Source organism: Ranitomeya imitator, chromosome 6 (genome assembly GCF_032444005.1).
Source record: "Ranitomeya imitator isolate aRanImi1 chromosome 6, aRanImi1.pri, whole genome shotgun sequence".
Classification (NCBI taxonomy): Eukaryota; Metazoa; Chordata; class Amphibia; order Anura; family Dendrobatidae; genus Ranitomeya; species Ranitomeya imitator.
This window is the reverse complement of record NC_091287.1, coordinates 476545284-476566859: the sequence shown is the minus strand read 5'-3', so window position 1 is coordinate 476566859 and position 21576 is coordinate 476545284. Positions and strand designations below refer to the sequence as shown.

General features: G+C 54.1%; 4 non-coding genes and 16 pseudogenes across 4 annotated transcripts; all 20 read right to left on the bottom strand.

Annotated features, from left to right (window-relative positions):
• Positions 1-810: 810 nt before the first annotated feature.
• LOC138644234 (5S ribosomal RNA) lies at positions 811-920 on the bottom strand (annotated as a pseudogene).
• Positions 921-1561: 641 nt separating this feature from the next.
• Positions 1562-1670, bottom strand: LOC138644174 (5S ribosomal RNA; annotated as a pseudogene).
• Positions 1671-2593: 923 nt separating this feature from the next.
• LOC138644163 (5S ribosomal RNA) lies at positions 2594-2703 on the bottom strand (annotated as a pseudogene).
• A 641-nt stretch (positions 2704-3344) lies between these two features.
• On the bottom strand, positions 3345-3463 carry LOC138644150 (5S ribosomal RNA). The gene has a single exon (XR_011314585.1). It is a non-coding gene; the product is annotated as a 5S ribosomal RNA (ribosomal RNA).
• A 919-nt stretch (positions 3464-4382) lies between these two features.
• LOC138644240 (5S ribosomal RNA) lies at positions 4383-4492 on the bottom strand (annotated as a pseudogene).
• Positions 4493-5133: 641 nt separating this feature from the next.
• On the bottom strand, positions 5134-5272 carry LOC138644086 (5S ribosomal RNA; annotated as a pseudogene).
• Positions 5273-6191: 919 nt separating this feature from the next.
• On the bottom strand, positions 6192-6301 carry LOC138644239 (5S ribosomal RNA; annotated as a pseudogene).
• Positions 6302-6942: 641 nt separating this feature from the next.
• Positions 6943-7081, bottom strand: LOC138644060 (5S ribosomal RNA; annotated as a pseudogene).
• A 916-nt stretch (positions 7082-7997) lies between these two features.
• LOC138644144 (5S ribosomal RNA) lies at positions 7998-8107 on the bottom strand (annotated as a pseudogene).
• Positions 8108-8741: 634 nt separating this feature from the next.
• On the bottom strand, positions 8742-8860 carry LOC138644082 (5S ribosomal RNA; annotated as a pseudogene).
• Positions 8861-9753: 893 nt separating this feature from the next.
• LOC138644238 (5S ribosomal RNA) lies at positions 9754-9863 on the bottom strand (annotated as a pseudogene).
• Positions 9864-11525: 1662 nt separating this feature from the next.
• Positions 11526-11645, bottom strand: LOC138643993 (5S ribosomal RNA). Its single transcript, XR_011314498.1, has one exon. It is a non-coding gene; the product is annotated as a 5S ribosomal RNA (ribosomal RNA).
• A 641-nt stretch (positions 11646-12286) lies between these two features.
• On the bottom strand, positions 12287-12425 carry LOC138644089 (5S ribosomal RNA; annotated as a pseudogene).
• A 931-nt stretch (positions 12426-13356) lies between these two features.
• Positions 13357-13466, bottom strand: LOC138644190 (5S ribosomal RNA; annotated as a pseudogene).
• A 641-nt stretch (positions 13467-14107) lies between these two features.
• On the bottom strand, positions 14108-14226 carry LOC138643914 (5S ribosomal RNA). Its single transcript, XR_011314423.1, has one exon. It is a non-coding gene; the product is annotated as a 5S ribosomal RNA (ribosomal RNA).
• Positions 14227-15124: 898 nt separating this feature from the next.
• LOC138644258 (5S ribosomal RNA) lies at positions 15125-15234 on the bottom strand (annotated as a pseudogene).
• A 634-nt stretch (positions 15235-15868) lies between these two features.
• Positions 15869-15987, bottom strand: LOC138644099 (5S ribosomal RNA; annotated as a pseudogene).
• Positions 15988-16906: 919 nt separating this feature from the next.
• On the bottom strand, positions 16907-17016 carry LOC138644274 (5S ribosomal RNA; annotated as a pseudogene).
• Positions 17017-17657: 641 nt separating this feature from the next.
• Positions 17658-17776, bottom strand: LOC138644138 (5S ribosomal RNA). The gene has a single exon (XR_011314584.1). It is a non-coding gene; the product is annotated as a 5S ribosomal RNA (ribosomal RNA).
• A 911-nt stretch (positions 17777-18687) lies between these two features.
• Positions 18688-18807, bottom strand: LOC138644134 (5S ribosomal RNA; annotated as a pseudogene).
• Positions 18808-21576: the final 2769 nt, after the last annotated feature.

Sequence of the window (21576 nt, the reverse complement as noted above, 5' to 3'; positions counted from 1 at the left end):
CCTTAAAGGGTTTGTAGGCAGAACGCCCTGCTCAGAGCTGCTGAGCTCACTGATCGGCTGCCGACGTGACGTCAGCGTCGCAGCTAATGCCACAGACCTAGAGCAGCGCTGAGACCCTCTGGTGGACCCGGGTAGGGTGAGTACAGGGTGGTTTGTTGCTTTCTAATAGCCTGCAAGCTGGGATGAACTTTTATTGAAAGGGAACAACCCCTTTGACTGTCTGCAGCGCGCCACAACTAGGAAGCGCACACTCACACGCAAGCGAGCACGCACATATGCTTGCATGTGGCCACACCTATTTGCCCCTGCAGGCTCAGCGCCACCATGCGTCAGACTCTCTTGTTTTTTCTTCTTCTTATGATTATTTCTGTGCCTCAGCAGGAAAACACCCCCCAATTCCCTCCCGCTCCTTCCCAGCCCTGAATTTGGATCCTGGGTAGCCATCTGATTGGGTTAGTTACACAAGCTTCTTTGCAGAAAAAGACATTACTGCTGCCGGCCGGCCGGCCGGCCAGCCTCTAAAAATCATCCCCGGGGCGCCTGCTGAAAATCTGCCCCTTCACAGTCCGGGATGTTTATAACGCCATCATTTCCAGAAGGCAGGCTGCGGGGTCAATGAGCACTCCTAGCCACGGCAGGGATCTCGGTGTGAGGCATGCGAGGAGGCGGCAGGGTAGCGTCCTTAGCTGCAGTCTCAGAGGCCTTGTGGGGCTTGGGGCATCCAGCCTCTAGGTTATGTAAGGTCGGTCTCTGGCAAGGCACCGCTCTATACTAGCCGAGCTGAGCAAGGGGGCAAAATGTCATCAAAACGGTCTACAGCACCTGGTGTTCCCTGGAGGTCTCCCATCCAAGTACTGTCCAAGCCCAACCCTGCTTTGCTTCCGAGATCGGGCGTATCCAGGGGGGTGTGGCCAGTAGACACTGCTTGGCCCATCGACTGGCCAGCCTTCCTCAGGCTCGCGTGGTGGCGAGAACTCTGACCATGTGGAGGCGGGCTCCGAAGGGCCCATGCAAAGGCTGGGCTGCCACTATAGGCGTTGCTTCTTTTGCAGTGAAACACCCGCCGCAGCAGGGCCTGAGCATCAGGTGTCTTTAAAAATGGCTCGATGCAGGGTCTCCTGCAGGCTAAACCATTCATCTGTGGGGGAAGTGACAGAAAAAGCCAACTGGAGCCGAAACTTGAGGCGGATCGAGACGTCCAGGAGCGAATGAAGGAAGAGGGTGAGACGGTTGTGAGTGACTGTGAGCTGCTCTTCGGGGGGTCATGTTGCCTGCAAAGGTGTTCTGCTTGCTTTGACCTCTAAAATGGCCACCAGGTTGCCGGCGGTTGCTTCCAAGCCCGCAGGAGGCGCTGGTCCTGTTGAAAAGAAGCCTAGTATTAAAAGTAAATAAGCAACAATGCTGGAGGCCCACGGTGATGAGAAGGATGCTGGCATTTTGCAAGGATGGAACAGCGCAAGAGTGAAAGCAAATGAAAAAAGCATGTGTGCCCTTGTGAAAGGGAATGGAAAAAAGGCATAGAGGAGAGTGACCCCTGCTGGAGGAAGGAAGGAAAAACAAAAGCCTACAGCACCTGGTATTCCCAGGCGGTCTCCCATTCAAGTACTAACCAGGCCTGACTCTGCTTAGCTTCCGAGATCAGACGTGTTCAGAGTGGTGTGGCCGTAGGCAGAGACAGGCCTCTCACTTGCTGCTTTTCTACTTTGCAGTCTGGCTGCCCTGTCCAGTGCTGAGTAAGAGGCCCTTTTGTGCTTTCCTTTCTCTTCACTTTTTTGCTGTCTCCCTTAAAGGGTTTGTAGGCAGAACGCCCTGCTCAGAGCTGCTGAGCTCACTGATCGGCTGCCGACGTGACGTCAGCGTCGCAGCTAATGCCACAGAACTAGAGCAGCGCTGAGACCCTCTGGTGGACCCGGGTAGGGTGAGTACAGGGTGGTTTGTTGCTTTCTAATAGCCTGCAAGCTGGGATGAACTTTTATTGAAAGGGAACAACCCCTTTGACTGTCTGCAGCGCGCCACAACTAGGAAGCGCACACTCACACGCAAGCGAGCACGCACATATGCTTGCATGTGGCCACACCTATTTGCCCCTGCAGGCTCAGCGCCACCATGCGTCAGACTCTCTTGTTTTTTCTTCTTCTTATGATTATTTCTGTGCCTCAGCAGGAAAACACCCCCCAATTCCCTCCCGCTCCTTCCCAGCCCTGAATTTGGATCCTGGGTAGCCATCTGATTGGGTTAGTTACACAAGCTTCTTTGCAGAAAAAGACATTACTGCTGCCGGCCGGCCGGCCGGCCAGCCTCTAAAAATCATCCCCGGGGCGCCTGCTGAAAATCTGCCCCCTTCACAGTCCGGGATGTTTATAACGCCATCATTTCCAGAAGGCAGGCTGCGGGGTCAATGAGCACTCCTAGCCACGGCAGGGATCTCGGTGTGAGGCATGCGAGGAGGCGGCAGGGTAGCGTCCTTAGCTGCAGTCTCAGAGGCCTTGTGGGGCTTGGGGCATCCAGCCTCTAGGTTATGTAAGGTCGGTCTCTGGCAAGGCACCGCTCTATACTAGCCGAGCTGAGCAAGGGGGCAAAATGTCATCAAAACGGTCTACAGCACCTGGTGTTCCCTGGAGGTCTCCCATCCAAGTACTGTCCAAGCCCAACCCTGCTTTGCTTCCGAGATCGGGCGTATCCAGGGTGGTATGGCCAGTAGACACTGCTTGGCCCATCGATTGGCCAGCCTTCCTCAGGCTCGCGTGGTGGCGAGAACTCTGACCATGTGGAGGCGGGCTCCGAAGGGCCCATGCAAAGGCTGGGCTGCCACTATAGGCGTTGTTTGTTTTGCAGTGAAACACCCGCCGCAGCAGGGCCTGAGCATCAGGTGTCTTTAAAAATGGCTCGATGCAGGGTCTCCTGCAGGCTAAACCATTCATCTGGGGGGGAAGTGACAGAAAGAGCCAGCTGGAGCCGCAACTTGAGGCGGATCGAGACGTCCAGGAGCGAATGAAGGAAGAGGGTGAGATGGTTGTGAGTGACTGTGAGCTGCTCTTCGGGGGGTCATGTTGCCTGCAAAGGTGTTCTGCTTGCTTTGACCTATAAAATGGCCACCAGGTTGCCGGCGGTTGCTTCCAAGCCCGCAGGAGGCGCTGGTCCTGTTGAAAAGAAGCCTAGTATTAAAAGTAAATAAGCAACAATGCTGGAGGCCCACGGTGATGAGAAGGATGCTGGCATTTTGCAAGGATGGAACAGCGCAAGAGTGAAAGCAAATGAAAAAAGCATGTGTGCCCTTGTGAAAGGGAATGGAAAAAAGGCATAGAGGAGAGTGACCCCTGCTGGTGGAAGGAAGGAAAAACAAAAGCCTACAGCACCTGGTATTCCCAGGCGGTCTCCCATCCAAGTACTAACCAGGCCTGACTCTGCTTAGCTTCCGAGATCAGACGAGATCGGGCGTGTTCAGAGTGGTGTGGCCGTAGGCAGAGACAGGCCTCTCACTTGCTGCTTTTCTACTTTGCAGTCTGGCTGCCCTGTCCAGTGCTGAGTAAGAGGCCCTTTTGTGCTTTCCTTTCTCTTCACTTTTTTGCTGTCTCCCTTAAAGGGTTTGTAGGCAGAACGCCCTGCTCAGAGCTGCTGAGCTCACTGATCGGCTGCCGACGTGACGTCAGCGTCGCAGCTAATGCCACAGTCCTAGAGCAGCGCTGAGACCCTCTGGTGGACCCGGGTAGGGTGAGTACAGGGTGGTTTGTTGCTTTCTAATAGCCTGCAAGCTGGGATGAACTTTTATTGAAAGGGAACAACCCCTTTGACTGTCTGCAGCGCGCCACAACTAGGAAGCGCACACTCACACGCAAGCGAGCACGCACATATGCTTGCATGTGGCCACACCTATTTGCCCCTGCAGGCTCAGCGCCACCATGCGTCAGACTCTCTTGTTTTTTCTTCTTCTTATGATTATTTCTGTGCCTCAGCAGGAAAACACCCCCCAATTCCCTCCCGCTCCTTCCCAGCCCTGAATTTGGATCCTGGGTAGCCATCTGATTGGGTTAGTTACACAAGCTTCTTTGCAGAAAAAGACATTACTGCTGCCGGCCGGCCGGCCAGCCTCTAAAAATCATCCCCGGGGCGCCTGCTGAAAATCTGCCCCCTTCACAGTCCGGGATGTTTATAACGCCATCATTTCCAGAAGGCAGGCTGCGGGGTCAATGAGCACTCCTAGCCACGGCAGGGATCTCGGTGTGAGGCATGCGAGGAGGCGGCAGGGTAGCGTCCTTAGCTGCAGTCTCAGAGGCCTTGTGGGGCTTGGGGCATCCAGCCTCTAGGTTATGTAAGGTCGGTCTCTGGCAAGGCACCGCTCTATACTAGCCGAGCTGAGCAAGGGGGCAAAATGTCATCAAAACGGTCTACAGCACCTGGTGTTCCCTGGAGGTCTCCCATCCAAGTACTGTCCAAGCCCAACCCTGCTTTGCTTCCGAGATCGGGCGTATCCAGGATGGTGTGGCCAGTAGACACTGCTTGGCCCATCGATTGGCCAGCCTTCCTCAGGCTCGCGTGGTGGCGAGAACTCTGACCATGTGGAGGCGGGCTCCGAAGGGCCCATGCAAAGGCTGGGCTGCCACTATAGGCGTTGTTTGTTTTGCAGTGAAACACCCGCCGCAGCAGGGCCTGAGCATCAGGTGTCTTTAAAAATGGCTCGATGCAGGGTCTCCTGCAGGCTAAACCATTCATCTGGGGGGGAAGTGACAGAAAGAGCCAGCTGGAGCCGCAACTTGAGGCGGAACGAGACGTCCAGGAGCGAATGAAGGAAGAGGGTGAGATGGTTGTGAGTGACTGTGAGCTGCTCTTCGGGGGGTCATGTTGTCTGCAAAGGTGTTCTGCTTGCTTTGACCTATAAAATGGCCACCAGGTTGCCGGCGGTTGCTTCCAAGCCCGCAGGAGGCGCTGGTCCTGTTGAAAAGAAGCCTAATATTAAAAGTAAATAAGCAACAATGCTGGAGGCCCACGGTGATGAGAAGGATGCTGGCATTTTGCAAGGATGGAACAGCGCAAGAGTGAAAGCAAATGAAAAAAGCATGTGTGCCCTTGTGAAAGGGAATGGAAAAAAGGCATAGAGGAGAGTGACCCCTGCTGGTGGAAGGAAGGAAAAACAAAAGCCTACAGCACCTGGTATTCCCAGGCGGTCTCCCATCCAAGTACTAACCAGGCCTGACTCTGCTTAGCTTCCAAGATCAGACGAGATCGGGCGTGTTCAGACGAGATCGGGCGTGTTCAGAGTGGTGTGGCCGTAGGCAGAGACAGGCCTCTCACTTGCTGCTTTTCTACTTTGCAGTCTGGCTGCCCTGTCCAGTGCTGAGTAAGAGGCCCTTTTGTGCTTTCCTTTCTCTTCACTTTTTTGCTGTCTCCCTTAAAGGGTTTGTAGGCAGAACGCCCTGCTCAGAGCTGCTGAGCTCACTGATCGGCTGCCGACGTGACGTCAGCGTCGCAGCTAATGCCACAGACCTAGAGCAGCGCTGAGACCCTCTGGTGGACCCGGGTAGGGTGAGTACAGGGTGGTTTGTTGCTTTCTAATAGCCTGCAAGCTGGGATGAACTTTTATTGAAAGGGAACAACCCCTTTGACTGTCTGCAGCGCGCCACAACTAGTAAGCGCACACTCACACGCAAGCGAGCACGCACATATGCTTGCATGTGGCCACACCTATTTGCCCCTGCAGGCTCAGCGCCACCATGCGTCAGACTCTCTTGTTTTTTCTTCTTCTTATGATTATTTCTGTGCCTCAGCAGGAAAACACCCCCCAATTCCCTCCCGCTCCTTCCCAGCCCTGAATTTGGATCCTGGGTAGCCATCTGATTGGGTTAGTTACACAAGCTTCTTTGCAGAAAAAGACATTACTGCTGCCGGCCGGCCGGCCAGCCTCTAAAAATCATCCCCGGGGCGCCTGCTGAAAATCTGCCCCCTTCACAGTCCGGGATGTTTATAACGCCATCATTTCCAGAAGGCAGGCTGCGGGGTCAATGAGCACTCCTAGCCACGGCAGGGATCTCGGTGTGAGGCATGCGAGGAGGCGGCAGGGTAGCGTCCTTAGCTGCAGTCTCAGAGGCCTTGTGGGGCTTGGGGCATCCAGCCTCTAGGTTATGTAAGGTCGGTCTCTGGCAAGGCACCGCTCTATACTAGCCGAGCTGAGCAAGGGGGCAAAATGTCATCAAAACGGTCTACAGCACCTGGTGTTCCCTGGAGGTCTCCCATCCAAGTACTGTCCAAGCCCAACCCTGCTTTGCTTCCGAGATCGGGCGTATCCAGGATGGTGTGGCCAGTAGACACTGCTTGGCCCATCGATTGGCCAGCCTTCCTCAGGCTCGCGTGGTGGCGAGAACTCTGACCATGTGGAGGCGGGCTCCGAAGGGCCCATGCAAAGGCTGGGCTGCCACTATAGGCGTTGTTTGTTTTGCAGTGAAACACCCGCCGCAGCAGGGCCTGAGCATCAGGTGTCTTTAAAAATGGCTCGATGCAGGGTCTCCTGCAGGCTAAACCATTCATCTGGGGGGGAAGTGACAGAAAGAGCCAGCTGGAGCCGCAACTTGAGGCGGATCGAGACGTCCAGGAGCGAATGAAGGAAGAGGGTGAGATGGTTGTGAGTGACTGTGAGCTGCTCTTCGGGGGGTCATGTTGCCTGCAAAGGTGTTCTGCTTGCTTTGACCTATAAAATGGCCACCAGGTTGCCGGCGGTTGCTTCCAAGCCCGCAGGAGGCGCTGGTCCTGTTGAAAAGAAGCCTAGTATTAAAAGTAAATAAGCAACAATGCTGGAGGCCCACGGTGATGAGAAGGATGCTGGCATTTTGCAAGGATGGAACAGCGCAAGAGTGAAAGCAAATGAAAAAAGCATGTGTGCCCTTGTGAAAGGGAATGGAAAAAAGGCATAGAGGAGAGTGACCCCTGCTGGTGGAAGGAAGGAAAAACAAAAGCCTACAGCACCTGGTATTCCCAGGCGGTCTCCCATCCAAGTACTAACCAGGCCTGACTCTGCTTAGCTTCCGAGATCAGACGAGATCGGGCGTGTTCAGACGAGATCGGGCGTGTTCAGAGTGGTGTGGCCATAGGCAGAGACAGGCCTCTCACTTGCTGCTTTTCTACTTTGCAGTCTGGCTGCCCTGTCCAGTGCTGAGTAAGAGGCCCTTTTGTGCTTTCCTTTCTCTTCACTTTTTTGCTGTCTCCCTTAAAGGGTTTGTAGGCAGAACGCCCTGCTCAGAGCTGCTGAGCTCACTGATCGGCTGCCGACGTGACGTCAGCGTCGCAGCTAATGCCACAGACCTAGAGCAGCGCTGAGACCCTCTGGTGGACCCGGGTAGGGTGAGTACAGGGTGGTTTGTTGCTTTCTAATAGCCTGCAAGCTGGGATGAACTTTTATTGAAAGGGAACAACCCCTTTGACTGTCTGCAGCGCGCCACAACTAGGAAGCGCACACTCACACGCAAGCGAGCACGCACATATGCTTGCATGTGGCCACACCTATTTGCCCCTGCAGGCTCAGCGCCACCATGCGTCAGACTCTCTTGTTTTTTCTTCTTATGATTATTTCTGTGCCTCAGCAGGAAAACACCCCCCAATTCCCTCCCGCTCCTTCCCAGCCCTGAATTTGGATCCTGGGTAGCCATCTGATTGGGTTAGTTACACAAGCTTCTTTGCAGAAAAAGACATTACTGCTGCCGGCCGGCCGGCCAGCCTCTAAAAATCATCCCCGGGGCGCCTGCTGAAAATCTGCCCCCTTCACAGTCCGGGATGTTTATAACGCCATCATTTCCAGAAGGCAGGCTGCGGGGTCAATGAGCACTCCTAGCCACGGCAGGGATCTCGGTGTGAGGCATGCGAGGAGGCGGCAGGGTAGCGTCCTTAGCTGCAGTCTCAGAGGCCTTGTGGGGCTTGGGGCATCCAGCCTCTAGGTTATGTAAGGTCGGTCTCTGGCAAGGCACCGCTCTATACTAGCCGAGCTGAGCAAGGGGGCAAAATGTCATCAAAACGGTCTACAGCACCTGGTGTTCCCAGGAGGTCTCCCATCCAAGTACTGTCCAAGCCCAGCCCTGCTTTGCTTCCGAGATCGGGTGTATCCAGGGTGGTGTGGCCAGTAGACACTGCTTGGCCCATCGACTGGCCAGCCTTCCTCAGGCTCGCGTGGTGGCGAGAACTCTGACCATGTGGAGGCGGGCTCCGAAGGGCCCATGCAAAGGCTGGGCTGCCACTATAGGCGTTGCTTGTTTTGCAGTGAAACACCCGCCGCAGCAGGGCCTGAGCATCAGGTGTCTTTAAAAATGGCTCAATGCAGGGTCTCCTGCAGGCTAAACCATTCATCTGGGGGGGAAGTGACAGAAAGAGCCAGCTGGAGCCGCAACTTGAGGCGGATCGAGACGTCCAGGAGCGAATGAAGGAAGAGGGTGAGATGGTTGTGAGTGACTGTGAGCTGCTCTTCGGGGGCTCATGTTGCCTGCAAAGGTGTTCTGCTTGTTTTGACCTGTAAACTGGCCACCAGGTTGCCGGCGGTTGCTTCCAAGCCCGCAGGAGGCGCTGGTCCTGTTGAAAAGAAGCCTAGTATTAAAAGTAAATAAGCAACAATGCTGGAGGCCCACGGTGATGAGAAGGATGCTGGCATTTTGCAAGGATGGAACAGCGCAAGAGTGAAAGCAAATGAAAAAAGCATGTGTGCCCTTGTGAAAGGGAATGGAAAAAAGGGATAGAGGAGAGTGACCCCTGCTGGTGGAAGGAAGGAAAAACAAAAGCACCTGGTATTCCCAGGCGGTCTCCCATCCAAGTACTAACCAGGCCTGACTCTGCTTAGCTTCCGAGATCAGACGAGATCGGGCGTGTTCAGAGTGGTGTGGCCGTAGGCAGAGACAGGCCTCTCACTTGCTGCTTTTCTACTTTGCAGTCTGGCTGCCCTGTCCAGTGCTGAGTAAGAGGCCCTTTTGTGCTTTCCTTTCTCTTCACTTTTTTGCTGTCTCCCTTAAAGGGTTTGTAGGCAGAACGCCCTGCTCAGAGCTGCTGAGCTCACTGATCGGCTGCCGACGTGACGTCAGCGTCGCAGCTAATGCCACAGACCTAGAGCAGCGCTGAGACCCTCTGGTGGACCCGGGTAGGGTGAGTACAGGGTGGTTTGTTGCTTTCTAATAGCCTGCAAGCTGGGATGAACTTTTATTGAAAGGGAACAACCCCTTTGACTGTCTGCAGCGCGCCACAACTAGGAAGCGCACACTCACACGCAAGCGAGCACGCACATATGCTTGCATGTGGCCACACCTATTTGCCCCTGCAGGCTCAGCGCCACCATGCGTCAGACTCTCTTGTTTTTTCTTCTTCTTATGATTATTTCTGTGCCTCAGCAGGAAAACACCCCCCAATTCCCTCCCGCTCCTTCCCAGCCCTGAATTTGGATCCTGGGTAGCCATCTGATTGGGTTAGTTACACAAGCTTCTTTGCAGAAAAGACATTACTGCTGCCGGCCGGCCGGCCAGCCTCTAAAAATCTGCCCCCTTCACAGTCCGGGATGTTTATAACGCCATCATTTCCAGAAGGCAGGCTGCGGGGTCAATGAGCACTCCTAGCCACGGCAGGGATCTCGGTGTGAGGCATGCGAGGAGGCGGCAGGGTAGCGTCCTTAGCTGCAGTCTCAGAGGCCTTGTGGGGCTTGGGGCATCCAGCCTCTAGGTTATGTAAGGTCGGTCTCTGGCAAGGCACCGCTCTATACTAGCCGAGCTGAGCAAGGGGGCAAAATGTCATCAAAACGGTCTACAGCACCTGGTGTTCCCTGGAGGTCTCCCATCCAAGTACTGTCCAAGCCCAACCCTGCTTTGCTTCCGAGATCGGGCGTATCCAGGATGGTGTGGCCAGTAGACACTGCTTGGCCCATCGATTGGCCAGCCTTCCTCAGGCTCGCGTGGTGGCGAGAACTCTGACCATGTGGAGGCGGGCTCCGAAGGGCCCATGCAAAGGCTGGGCTGCCACTATAGGCGTTGTTTGTTTTGCAGTGAAACACCCGCCGCAGCAGGGCCTGAGCATCAGGTGTCTTTAAAAATGGCTCGATGCAGGGTCTCCTGCAGGCTAAACCATTCATCTGGGGGGGAAGTGACAGAAAGAGCCAGCTGGAGCCGCAACTTGAGGCGGATCGAGACGTCCAGGAGCGAATGAAGGAAGAGGGTGAGATGGTTGTGAGTGACTGTGAGCTGCTCTTCGGGGGGTCATGTTGCCTGCAAAGGTGTTCTGCTTGCTTTGACCTATAAAATGGCCAGCAGGTTGCCGGCGGTTGCTTCCAAGCCCGCAGGAGGCGCTGGTCCTGTTGAAAAGAAGCCTAGTATTAAAAGTAAATAAGCAACAATGCTGGAGGCCCACGGTGATGAGAAGGATGCTGGCATTTTGCAAGGATGGAACAGCGCAAGAGTGAAAGCAAATGAAAAAAGCATGTGTGCCCTTGTGAAAGGGAATGGAAAAAAGGCATAGAGGAGAGTGACCCCTGCTGGTGGAAGGAAGGAAAAACAAAAGCCTACAGCACCTGGTATTCCCAGGCGGTCTCCCATCCAAGTACTAACCAGGCCTGACTCTGAGATCAGACGAGATCGGGCATGTTCAGACGAGATCGGGCGTGTTCAGAGTGGTGTGGCCGTAGGCAGAGACAGGCCTCTCACTTGCTGCTTTTCTACTTTGCAGTCTGGCTGCCCTGTCCAGTGCTGAGTAAGAGGCCCTTTTGTGTTTTCCTTTCTCTTCACTTTTTTGCTGTCTCCCTTAAAGGGTTTGTAGGCAGAACGCCCTGCTCAGAGCTGCTGAGCTCACTGATCGGCTGCCGACGTGACGTCAGCGTCGCAGCTAATGCCACAGACCTAGAGCAGCGCTGAGACCCTCTGGTGGACCCGGGTAGGGTGAGTACAGGGTGGTTTGTTGCTTTCTAATAGCCTGCAAGCTGGGATGAACTTTTATTGAAAGGGAACAACCCCTTTGACTGTCTGCAGCGCGCCACAACTAGGAAGCGCACACTCACACGCAAGCGAGCACGCACATATGCTTGCATGTGGCCACACCTATTTGCCCCTGCAGGCTCAGCGCCACCATGCGTCAGACTCTCTTGTTTTTTCTTCTTCTTATGATTATTTCTGTGCCTCAGCAGGAAAACACCCCCCAATTCCCTCCCGCTCCTTCCCAGCCCTGAATTTGGATCCTGGGTAGCCATCTGATTGGGTTAGTTACACAAGCTTCTTTGCAGAAAAGACATTACTGCTGCCGGCCGGCCGGCCAGCCTCTAAAAATCTGCCCCCTTCACAGTCCGGGATGTTTATAACGCCATCATTTCCAGAAGGCAGGCTGCGGGGTCAATGAGCACTCCTAGCCACGGCAGGGATCTCGGTGTGAGGCATGCGAGGAGGCGGCAGGGTAGCGTCCTTAGCTGCAGTCTCAGAGGCCTTGTGGGGCTTGGGGCATCCAGCCTCTAGGTTATGTAAGGTCGGTCTCTGGCAAGGCACCGCTCTATACTAGCCGAGCTGAGCAAGGGGGCAAAATGTCATCAAAACAGTCTACAGCACCTGGTGTTCCCTGGAGGTCTCCCATCCAAGTACTGTCCAAGCCCAGCCCTGCTTTGCTTCCGAGATCAGACGAGATCGGGCGTATCCAGGGTGGTGTGGCCAGTAGACACTGCTTGGCCCATCGATTGGCCAGCCTTCCTCAGGCTCGCGTGGTGGCGAGAACTCTGACCATGTGGAGGCGGGCTCCGAAGGGCCCATGCAAAGGCTGGGCTGCCACTATAGGCGTTGTTTGTTTTGCAGTGAAACACCCGCCGCAGCAGGGCCTGAGCATCAGGTGTCTTTAAAAATGGCTCGATGCAGGGTCTCCTGCAGGCTAAACCATTCATCTGGGGGGGAAGTGACAGAAAGAGCCAGCTGGAGCCGCAACTTGAGGCGGATCGAGACGTCCAGGAGCGAATGAAGAAAGAGGGTGAGATGGTTGTGAGTGACTGTGAGCTGCTCTTCGGGGGGTCATGTTGCCTGCAAAGGTGTTCTGCTTGCTTTGACCTATAAAATGGCCACCAGGTTGCCGGCGGTTGCTTCCAAGCCCGCAGGAGGCGCTGGTCCTGTTGAAAAGAAGCCTAGTATTAAAAGTAAATAAGCAACAATGTTGGAGGCCCACGGTGATGAGAAGGATGCTGGCATTTTGCAAGGATGGAACAGCGCAAGAGTGAAAGCAAATGAAAAAAGCATGTGTGCCCTTGTGAAAGGGAATGGAAAAAAGGCATAGAGGAGAGTGACCCCTGCTGGTGGAAGGAAGGAAAAACAAAAGCCTACAGCACCTGGTATTCCCAGGCGGTCTCCCATCCAAGTACTAACCAGGCCTGACTCTGCTTAGCTTCTGAGATCAGACGAGATCGGGCGTGTTCAGACGAGATCGGGCGTGTTCAGAGTGGTGTGGCCGTAGGCAGAGACAGGCCTCTCACTTGCTGCTTTTCTACTTTGCAGTCTGGCTGCCCTGTCCAGTGCTGAGTAAGAGGCCCTTTTGTGCTTTCCTTTCTCTTCACTTTTTTGCTGTCTCCCTTAAAGGGTTTGTAGGCAGAACGCCCTGCTCAGAGCTGCTGAGCTCACTGATCGGCTGCCGACGTGACGTCAGCGTCGCAGCTAATGCCACAAACCTAGAGCAGCGCTGAGACCCTCTGGTGGACCCGGGTAGGGTGAGTACAGGGTGGTTTGTTGCTTTCTAATAGCCTGCAAGCTGGGATGAACTTTTATTGAAAGGGAACAACCCCTTTGACTGTCTGCAGCGCGCCACAACTAGGAAGCGCACACTCACACGCAAGCGAGCACGCACATATGCTTGCATGTGGCCACACCTATTTGCCCCTGCAGGCTCAGCGCCACCATGCGTCAGACTCTCTTGTTTTTTCTTCTTCTTATGATTATTTCTGTGCCTCAGCAGGAAAACACCCCCCAATTCCCTCCCGCTCCTTCCCAGCCCTGAATTTGGATCCTGGGTAGCCATCTGATTGGGTTAGTTACACAAGCTTCTTTGCAGAAAAAGACATTACTGCTGCCGGCCGGCCGGCCGCCCGGCCGGCCAGCCTCTAAAAATCATCCCCGGGGCGCCTGCTGAAAATCTGCCCCCTTCACAGTCCGGGATGTTTATAACGCCATCATTTCCAGAAGGCAGGCTGCGGGGTCAATGAGCACTCCTAGCCACGGCAGGGATCTCGGTGTGAGGCATGCGAGGAGGCGGCAGGGTAGCGTTCTTAGCTGCAGTCTCAGAGGCCTTGTGGGGCTTGGGGCATCCAGCCTCTAGGTTATGTAAGGTCGGTCTCTGGCAAGGCACCGCTCTATACTAGCCGAGCTGAGCAAGGGGGCAAAATGTCATCAAAACGGTCTACAGCACCTGGTGTTCCCTGGAGGTCTCCCATCCAAGTACTGTCCAAGCCCAACCCTGCTTTGCTTCCGAGATCGGGCGTATCCAGGGTGGTGTGGCCAGTAGACACTGCTTGGCCCATCGACTGGCCAGCCTTCCTCAGGCTCGCGTGGTGGCGAGAACTCTGACCATGTGGAGGCGGGCTCCGTAGGGCCCATGCCAAGGCTGGGCTGCCATTATAGGCGTTGTTTGTTTTGCAGTGAAACACCCGCCGCAGCAGGGCCTGAGCATCAGGTGTCTTTAAAAATGGCTCAATGCAGGGTCTCCTGCAGGCTAAACCATTCATCTGGGGGGGAAGTGACAGAAAGAGCCAGCTGGAGCCGCAACTTGAGGCGGATCGAGACGTCCAGGAGCGAATGAAGGAAGAGGTTGAGATGGTTGTGAGTGACTGTGAGCTGCTCTTCGGGGGCTCATGTTGCCTGCAAAGGTGTTCTGCTTGCTTTGACCTGTAAACTGGCCACCAGGTTGCCGGCGGTTGCTTCCAAGCCCGCAGGAGGCGCTGGTCCTGTTGAAAAGAAGCCTAGTATTAAAAGTAAATAAGCAACAATGCTGGAGGCCCACGGTGATGAGAAGGATGCTGGCATTTTGCAAGGATGGAACAGCGCAAGAGTGAAAGCAAATGAAAAAAGCATGTGTGCCCTTGTGAAAGGGAATGGAAAAAAGGCATAGAGGAGAGTGACCCCTGCTGGTGGAAGGAAGGAAAAACAAAAGCCTACAGCACCTGGTATTCCCAGGCGGTCTCCCATCCAAGTACTAACCAGGCCTGACTCTGCTTAGCTTCCAAGATCAGACGAGATCGGGCGTGTTCAGAGTGGTGTGGCCGTAGGCAGAGACAGGCCTCTCACTTGCTGCTTTTCTACTTTGCAGTCTGGCTGCCCTGTCCAGTGCTGAGTAAGAGGCCCTTTTGTGCTTTCCTTTCTCTTCACTTTTTTGCTGTCTCCCTTAAAGGGTTTGTAGGCAGAACGCCCTGCTCAGAGCTGCTGAGCTCACTGATCGGCTGCCGACGTGACGTCAGCGTCGCAGCTAATGCCACAGACCTAGAGCAGCGCTGAGACCCTCTGGTGGACCCGGGTAGGGTGAGTACAGGGTGGTTTGTTGCTTTCTAATAGCCTGCAAGCTGGGATGAACTTTTATTGAAAGGGAACAACCCCTTTGACTGTCTGCAGCGCGCCACAACTAGGAAGCGCACACTCACACGCAAGCGAGCACGCACATATGCTTGCATGTGGCCACACCTATTTGCCCCTGCAGGCTCAGCGCCACCATGCATCAGACTCTCTTGTTTTTTCTTCTTCTTATGATTATTTCTGTGCCTCAGCAGGAAAACACCCCCCAATTCCCTCCCGCTCCTTCCCAGCCCTGAATTTGGATCCTGGGTAGCCATCTGATTGGGTTAGTTACACAAGCTTCTTTGCAGAAAAAGACATTACTGCTGCCGGCCGGCCGGCCGGCCAGCCTCTAAAAATCTGCCCCCTTCACAGTCCGGGATGTTTATAACGCCATAATTTCCAGAAGGCAGGCTGCGGGGTCAATGAGCACTCCTAGCCACGGCAGGGATCTCGGTGTGAGGCATGCGAGGAGGCGGCAGGGTAGCGTCCTTAGCTGCAGTCTCAGAGGCCTTGTGGGGCTTGGGGCATCCAGCCTCTAGGTTATGTAAGGTCGGTCTCTGGCAAGGCACCGCTCTATACTAGCCGAGCTGAGCAAGGGGGCAAAATGTCATCAAAACGGTCTACAGCACCTGGTGTTCCCTGGAGGTCTCCCATCCAAGTACTGTCCAAGCCTAACCCTGCTTTGCTTCCGAGATCGGGCGTATCCAGGGTGGTGTGGCCAGTAGACACTGCTTGGCCCATCGATTGGCCAGCCTTCCTCAGGCTCGCGTGGTGGCGAGAACTCTGACCATGTGGAGGCGGGCTCCAAAGGGCCCATGCAAAGGCTGGGCTGCCACTATAGGCGTTGTTTGTTTTGCAGTGAAACACCCGCCGCAGCAGGGCCTGAGCATCAGGTGTCTTTAAAAATGGCTCGATGCAGGGTCTCCTGCAGGCTAAACCATTCATCTGGGGGGGAAGTGACAGAAAGAGCCAGCTGGAGCCGAAACTTGAGGCGGATCGAGACGTCCAGGAGCGAATGAAGGAAGAGGGTGAGATGGTTGTGAGTGACTGTGAGCTGCTCTTCGGGGGCTCATGTTGCCTGCAAAGGTGTTCTGCTTGCTTTGACCTATAAAATGGCCACCAGGTTGCCGGCGGTTGCTTCGAAGCCCGCAGGAGGCGCTGGTCCTGTTGAAAAGAAGCCTAGTATTAAAAGTAAATAAGCAACAATGCTGGAGGCCCACGGTGATGAGAAGGATGCTGGCATTTTGCAAGGATGGAACAGCGCAAGAGTGAAAGCAAATGAAAAAAGCATGTGTGCCCTTGTGAAAGGGAATGGAAAAAAGGCATAGAGGAGAGTGACCCCTGCTGGTGGAAGGAAGGAAAAACAAAAGCACCTGGTATTCCCAGGCGGTCTCCCATCCAAGTACTAACCAGGCCTGACTCTGCTTAGCTTCCGAGATCAGACAAGATCGGGCGTGTTCAGAGTGGTGTGGCCGTAGGCAGAGACAGGCCTCTCACTTGCTGCTTTTCTACTTTGCAGTCTGGCTGCCCTGTCCAGTGCTGAGTAAGAGGCCCTTTTGTGCTTTCCTTTCTCTTCACTTTTTTGCTGTCTCCCTTAAAGGGTTTGTAGGCAGAACGCCCTGCTCAGAGCTGCTGAGCTCACTGATCGGCTGCCGACGTGACGTCAGCGTCGCAGCTAATGCCACAGACCTAGAGCAGCGCTGAGACCTTCTGGTGTACCCGGGTAGGGTGAGTACAGGGTGGTTTGTTGCTTTCTAATAGCCTGCAAGCTGGGATGAACTTTTATTGAAAGGGAACAACCCCTTTGACTGTCTGCAGCGCGCCACAACTAGGAAGCGCACACTCACACGCAAGCGAGCACGCACATATGCTTGCATGTGGCCACACCTATTTGCCCCTGCAGGCTCAGCGCCACCATGCGTCAGACTCTCTTGTTTTTTCTTCTTCTTATGATTATTTCTGTGCCTCAGCAGGAAAACACCCCCCAATTCCCTCCCGCTCCTTCCCAGCCCTGAATTTGGATCCTGGGTAGCCATCTGATTGGGTTAGTTACACAAGCTTCTTTGCAGAAAGAGACATTACTGCTGCCGGCCGGCCGGCCAGCCTCTAAAAATCATCCCCGGGGCGCCTGCTGAAAATTTGCCCCCTTCACAGTCCGGGATGTTTATAACGCCATCATTTCCAGAAGGCAGGCTGCGGGGTCAATGAGCACTCCTAGCCACGGCAGGGATCTCGGTGTGAGGCATGCGAGGAGGCGGCAGGGTAGCGTCCTTAGCTGCAGTCTCAGAGGCCTTGTGGGGCTTGGGGCATCCAGCCTCTAGGTTATGTAAGGTCGGTCTCTGGCAAGGCACCGCTCCATACTAGCCGAGCTGAGCAAGGGGGCAAAATGTCATCAAAGCGGTCTACAGCACCTGGTGTTCCCTGGAGGTCTCCCATCCAAGTACTGTCCAAGCCTAACCCTGCTTTGCTTCCGAGATCAGGCGTATCCAGGGTGGTGTGGCCAGTAGGCACTGCTTGGCCCATCGATAGGCCAGCCTTCCTCAGACTCGCGTGGTGGCGAGAACTCTGACCATGTGGAGGCGGGCTCCGAAGGGCCCATGCAAAGGCTGGGCTGCCACTATAGGCGTTGTTTGTTTTGCAGTGAAACACCCGCCGCAGCAGGGCCTGAGCATCAGGTGTCTTTAAAAATGGCTCGATGCAGGGTCTCCTGCAGGCTAAACCATTCATCTGGGGGGGAAGTGACAGAAAGAGCCAGCTGGAGCCGCAACTTGAGGCGGATCGAGACGTCCAGGAGCGAATGAAGGAAGAGGGTGAGATGGTTGTGAGTGACTGTGAGCTGCTCTTCGGGGGGTCATGTTGCCTGCAAAGGTGTTCTGCTTGCTTTGACCTATAAAATGGCCACCAGGTTGCCGGCGGTTGCTTCCAAGCCCGCAGGAGGCGCTGGTCCTGTTGAAAAGAAGCCTAGTATTAAAAGTAAATAAGCAACAATGCTGGAGGCCCACGGTGATGAGAAGGATGCTGGCATTTTGCAAGGATGGAACAGCGCAAGAGTGAAAGCAAATGAAAAAAGCATGTGTGCCCTTGTAAAAGGGAATGGAAAAAAGGCATAGAGGAGAGTGACCCCTGCTGGTGGAAGGAAGGAAAAACAAAAGCCTACAGCACCTGGTATTCCCAGGCGGTCTCCCATCCAAGTACTAACCAGGCCTGACTCTGCTTAGCTTCCGAGATCAGACGAGATCGGGCGTGTTCAGAGTGGTGTGGCCGTAGGCAGAGACAGGCCTCTCACTTGCTGCTTTTCTACTTTGCAGTCTGGCTGCCCTGTCCAGTGCTGAGTAAGAGGCCCTTTTGTGCTTTCCTTTCTCTTCACTTTTTTGCTGTCTCCCTTAAAGGGTTTGTAGGCAGAACGCCCTGCTCAGAGCTGCTGAGCTCACTGATCGGCTGCCGACGTGACGTCAGCGTCGCAGCTAATGCCACAGACCTAGAGCAGCGCTGAGACCCTCTGGTGGACCCGGGTAGGGTGAGTACAGGGTGGTTTGTTGCTTTCTAATAGCCTGCAAGCTGGGATGAACTTTTATTGAAAGGGAACAACCCCTTTGACTGTCTGCAGCGCGCCACAACTAGGAAGCGCACACTCACACGCAAGCGAGCACGCACATATGCTTGCATGTGGCCACACCTATTTGCCCCTGCAGGCTCAGCGCCACCATGCGTCAGACTCTCTTGTTTTTTCTTCTTCTTATGATTATTTCTGTGCCTCAGCAGGAAAACACCCCCCAATTCCCTCCCGCTCCTTCCCAGCCCTGAATTTGGATCCTGGGTAGCCATCTGATTGGGTTAGTTACACAAGCTTCTTTGCAGAAAAAGACATTACTGCTGCCGGCCGGCCTCTAAAAATCATCCCCGGGGCGCCTGCTGAAAATCTGCCCCCTTCACAGTCCGTGATGTTTATAACGCCATCATTTCCAGAAGGCAGGCTGCGGGGTCAATGAGCACTCCTAGCCACGGCAGGGATCTCGGTGTGAGGCATGCGAGGAGGCAGCAGGGTAGCGTCCTTAGCTGCAGTCTCAGAGGCCTTGTGGGGCTTGGGGCATCCAGCCTCTAGGTTATGTAAGGTCGGTCTCTGGCAAGGCACCGCTCTATACTAGCTGAGCTGAGCAAGGGGGCAAAATGTCATCAAAACGGTCTACAGCACCTGGTGTTCCCTGGAGGTCTCTCACCCAAGTACTGTCCAAGCCCAGCCCTGCTTTGCTTCCGAGATCAGACGAGATTGGGCGTATCCAGGGTGGTGTGGCCAGTAGACACTGCTTGGCCCATCGACTGGCCAGCCTTCCTCAGGCTCGCGTGGTGGCGAGAACTCTGACCATGTGGAGGTGGGCTCCGAAGGGCCCATGCCAAGGCTGGGCTGCCATTATAGGCGTTGTTTGTTTTGCAGTGAAACACCCGCCGCTGCAGGGCCTGAGCATCAGGTGTGCTGTTCCATGTATATTCCTCAGTTTCCATGTATGTTGTTATATTTTACTCTGCTGCCACCCAATGGCCTTTTTCTGTATGGCAGCTTGTTTTTCATGTATTTCTTGTGGGCATGTCTTACATCCGGTTCAGGGGTCAAATCTTCTCTTCCTCTGGCAGCCATTTCCAGTTTACTTTCTGTTGTGAGAGGACGTGCTTTTGAACTGGGTTTAAGAAGGCATCAGTCTTTCGACCACTCTCTCATACTGCTCACACTTGCAGACACACTTGGTGCTACATCTTACTGTACCCTGTCTACCCTGCATTTCTGGAGAAGTTCTGTATTACCAGTTATACGCTGTATGTCCAGATCTACAAAATAAACAAGTCTGGATTACACAATCCCTGGAGTGCATCATCTCTCTGGACGCTGAGCAGCATTGGTCCTGTCTGCCTCACATCGAAGAAATACGGAGGTACGTTTCTCTCTCACAACACTTATTAATCAACCACACCTCCATTCGCCTCATGTGGGGACAGAACAGTCAAAAGACTGCCTTGAAGCCCGGCCAGAATCACCCTTATATCACTATTCACGTGCCCGCTCTCTGCCCGCTCACATACTGCAGCCCTGCTCTGCTAAGAAATCTCCTGCAGCATCACCTCAGACTGCATTGTACATAAAGACTCTCTGTGTATTATACCGCACTGCTGCAGATCGTCGGACCGCAGAACCCCACAATTCTCCAACAACACCTTGGGAATCTTATCAGGGGGTCGCAACTAAGCTGCACCGCAATTTCCAGCACCCAATTCAAAGGTTCAGTTTCTTAAAGGGACAGCGCACCTTAAATCAAAATGGCCGAAAAGGACCTTACGCAGTTCCCCAATGCTGAAACAGAGCAAATACAACCTGATACTGTCCATTATGAAGATCAGGACGCAGAGCCTGCTTCTGCAGCAGACCCAGATGCACGACCAGTACGTTCCATCAAGCCAACATTAAAGGTCCTCGAGAATTACCATTCCACAAGGGATGAGTTCAATGACAACCTTAATGACCTATGGGAACGAGTCACCTCCCTTATGTCAAGCGTCCAACGCCACAAAAATGATGCAGCGGGTTTACAGGACACTATAAGACAGCTAGACGTGGCCCACGGCAGATACAAGAGACTGTCCACAAAGTATGCTGCCTTCCTAAAAGAATCTAAAATCGACGAAGCCCTATCAGAGTTAAGCAAGGCAGATTCCACAGACAGAGAAAGGGACGCCGCCGTGCAAGACGCCAAAGATAAAGCGGAGCTTCGTATCACCCATCTGCAAGAAACTAGATCGCACAGGTCAGCCTCGTCTAAACACTCTGCTCGGTCATACAAATCATCCTGCTCAAGAACTTCAGCCCTCAGGGACAGAATCCTAGAGGCCCGTTTAAATGCAGAGCGGTCCAAACTAAGACGTTTATACACCGAAAAGAAAGCAGAAGCAGAGGCTCGAGCAAAGATTCTTCAAACAGAAGCAGAAGCGAAGAGAGCAGAAGCAGAGGCTCGAGCAAAGATTCTTCAAACAGAAGCAGAAGCGAAGAGAGCAGAAGCAGAGGCTCGAGCAAAGATTCTTCAAACAGAAGCAGAGGCTCAAGCAAGGATTCTTCAAACAGAAATGGAGGAAGAAATTGCATTAGCCGAAGTAAAAATACTCGAGCAAGCATTGAAGCAAAACCTCGACCCAATTTGCCTGCCACCACAGGAAGAAGACGACCCAGCTGTTCGTACCAGAGACTACGTGCAGAAACAGATACCTGCAGCGCACACCTTCTCCAGTGACGTTCAACCCAACATTGCGGAAACGTCCAAGTCAGCCCAACCTATGGTGCCAGTATCGCCCACAGCCCCTACAGAGACCCAAGACCAACGTCGTGATGTACCCCCTCAGGAGCAATCATCATCGCAAGACGACCACAAGGCACACTCCAGCCCGCCTCCACAGTTCAAGCAGCAGTCATCGGAATCTCTAGAGGTTAAACCACAGCTCAACCCTGCAGCGACATCATTCTACCCGGGAACAATTCACCCTTCCACGCCACACAGCTTATACGCCCGAGGGGCACCACAAGCTAATATGGTAACAAGGAGTGAAGGATCAGACATGTCCGAGTTTGCCAGGTTCATGGTGAGCAGGGAGCTAATCAGCACTAGCCTCTCAAAATTTGACGACCGTGCAGAGAACTACAGAGCCTGGAAAGCAACCTTCAAGGCCGCCATTGCTGATCTCAACCTATCCGCGGAGCAGGAGCTCGACCTCATGGTAAAATGGTTGGGTCCTGAATCCACAAACCATATCAAGAGTCTTAGGACCGTCTATGTGGGGCAAGCTGAAGCAGGTCTCGCTGCGGCCTGGCAGAGACTTGAAAGAACCTACGGCAGCGCTGAAGCCATAGAAAAGTCCCTATTCAAGAGACTGCAGAACGTTCCAAGGATCAACCTTAAGGAAGCCCACAAGCTTCTGGACTTAAGTGATCTGCTTATGGAGCTGGAACTTGCTAAAAGAGACCCTCGTCTGTCAGGACTGTGCTACCTGGACACTGCCCATTGGGTGAACCCAATCGTCTCAAAGCTGCCAC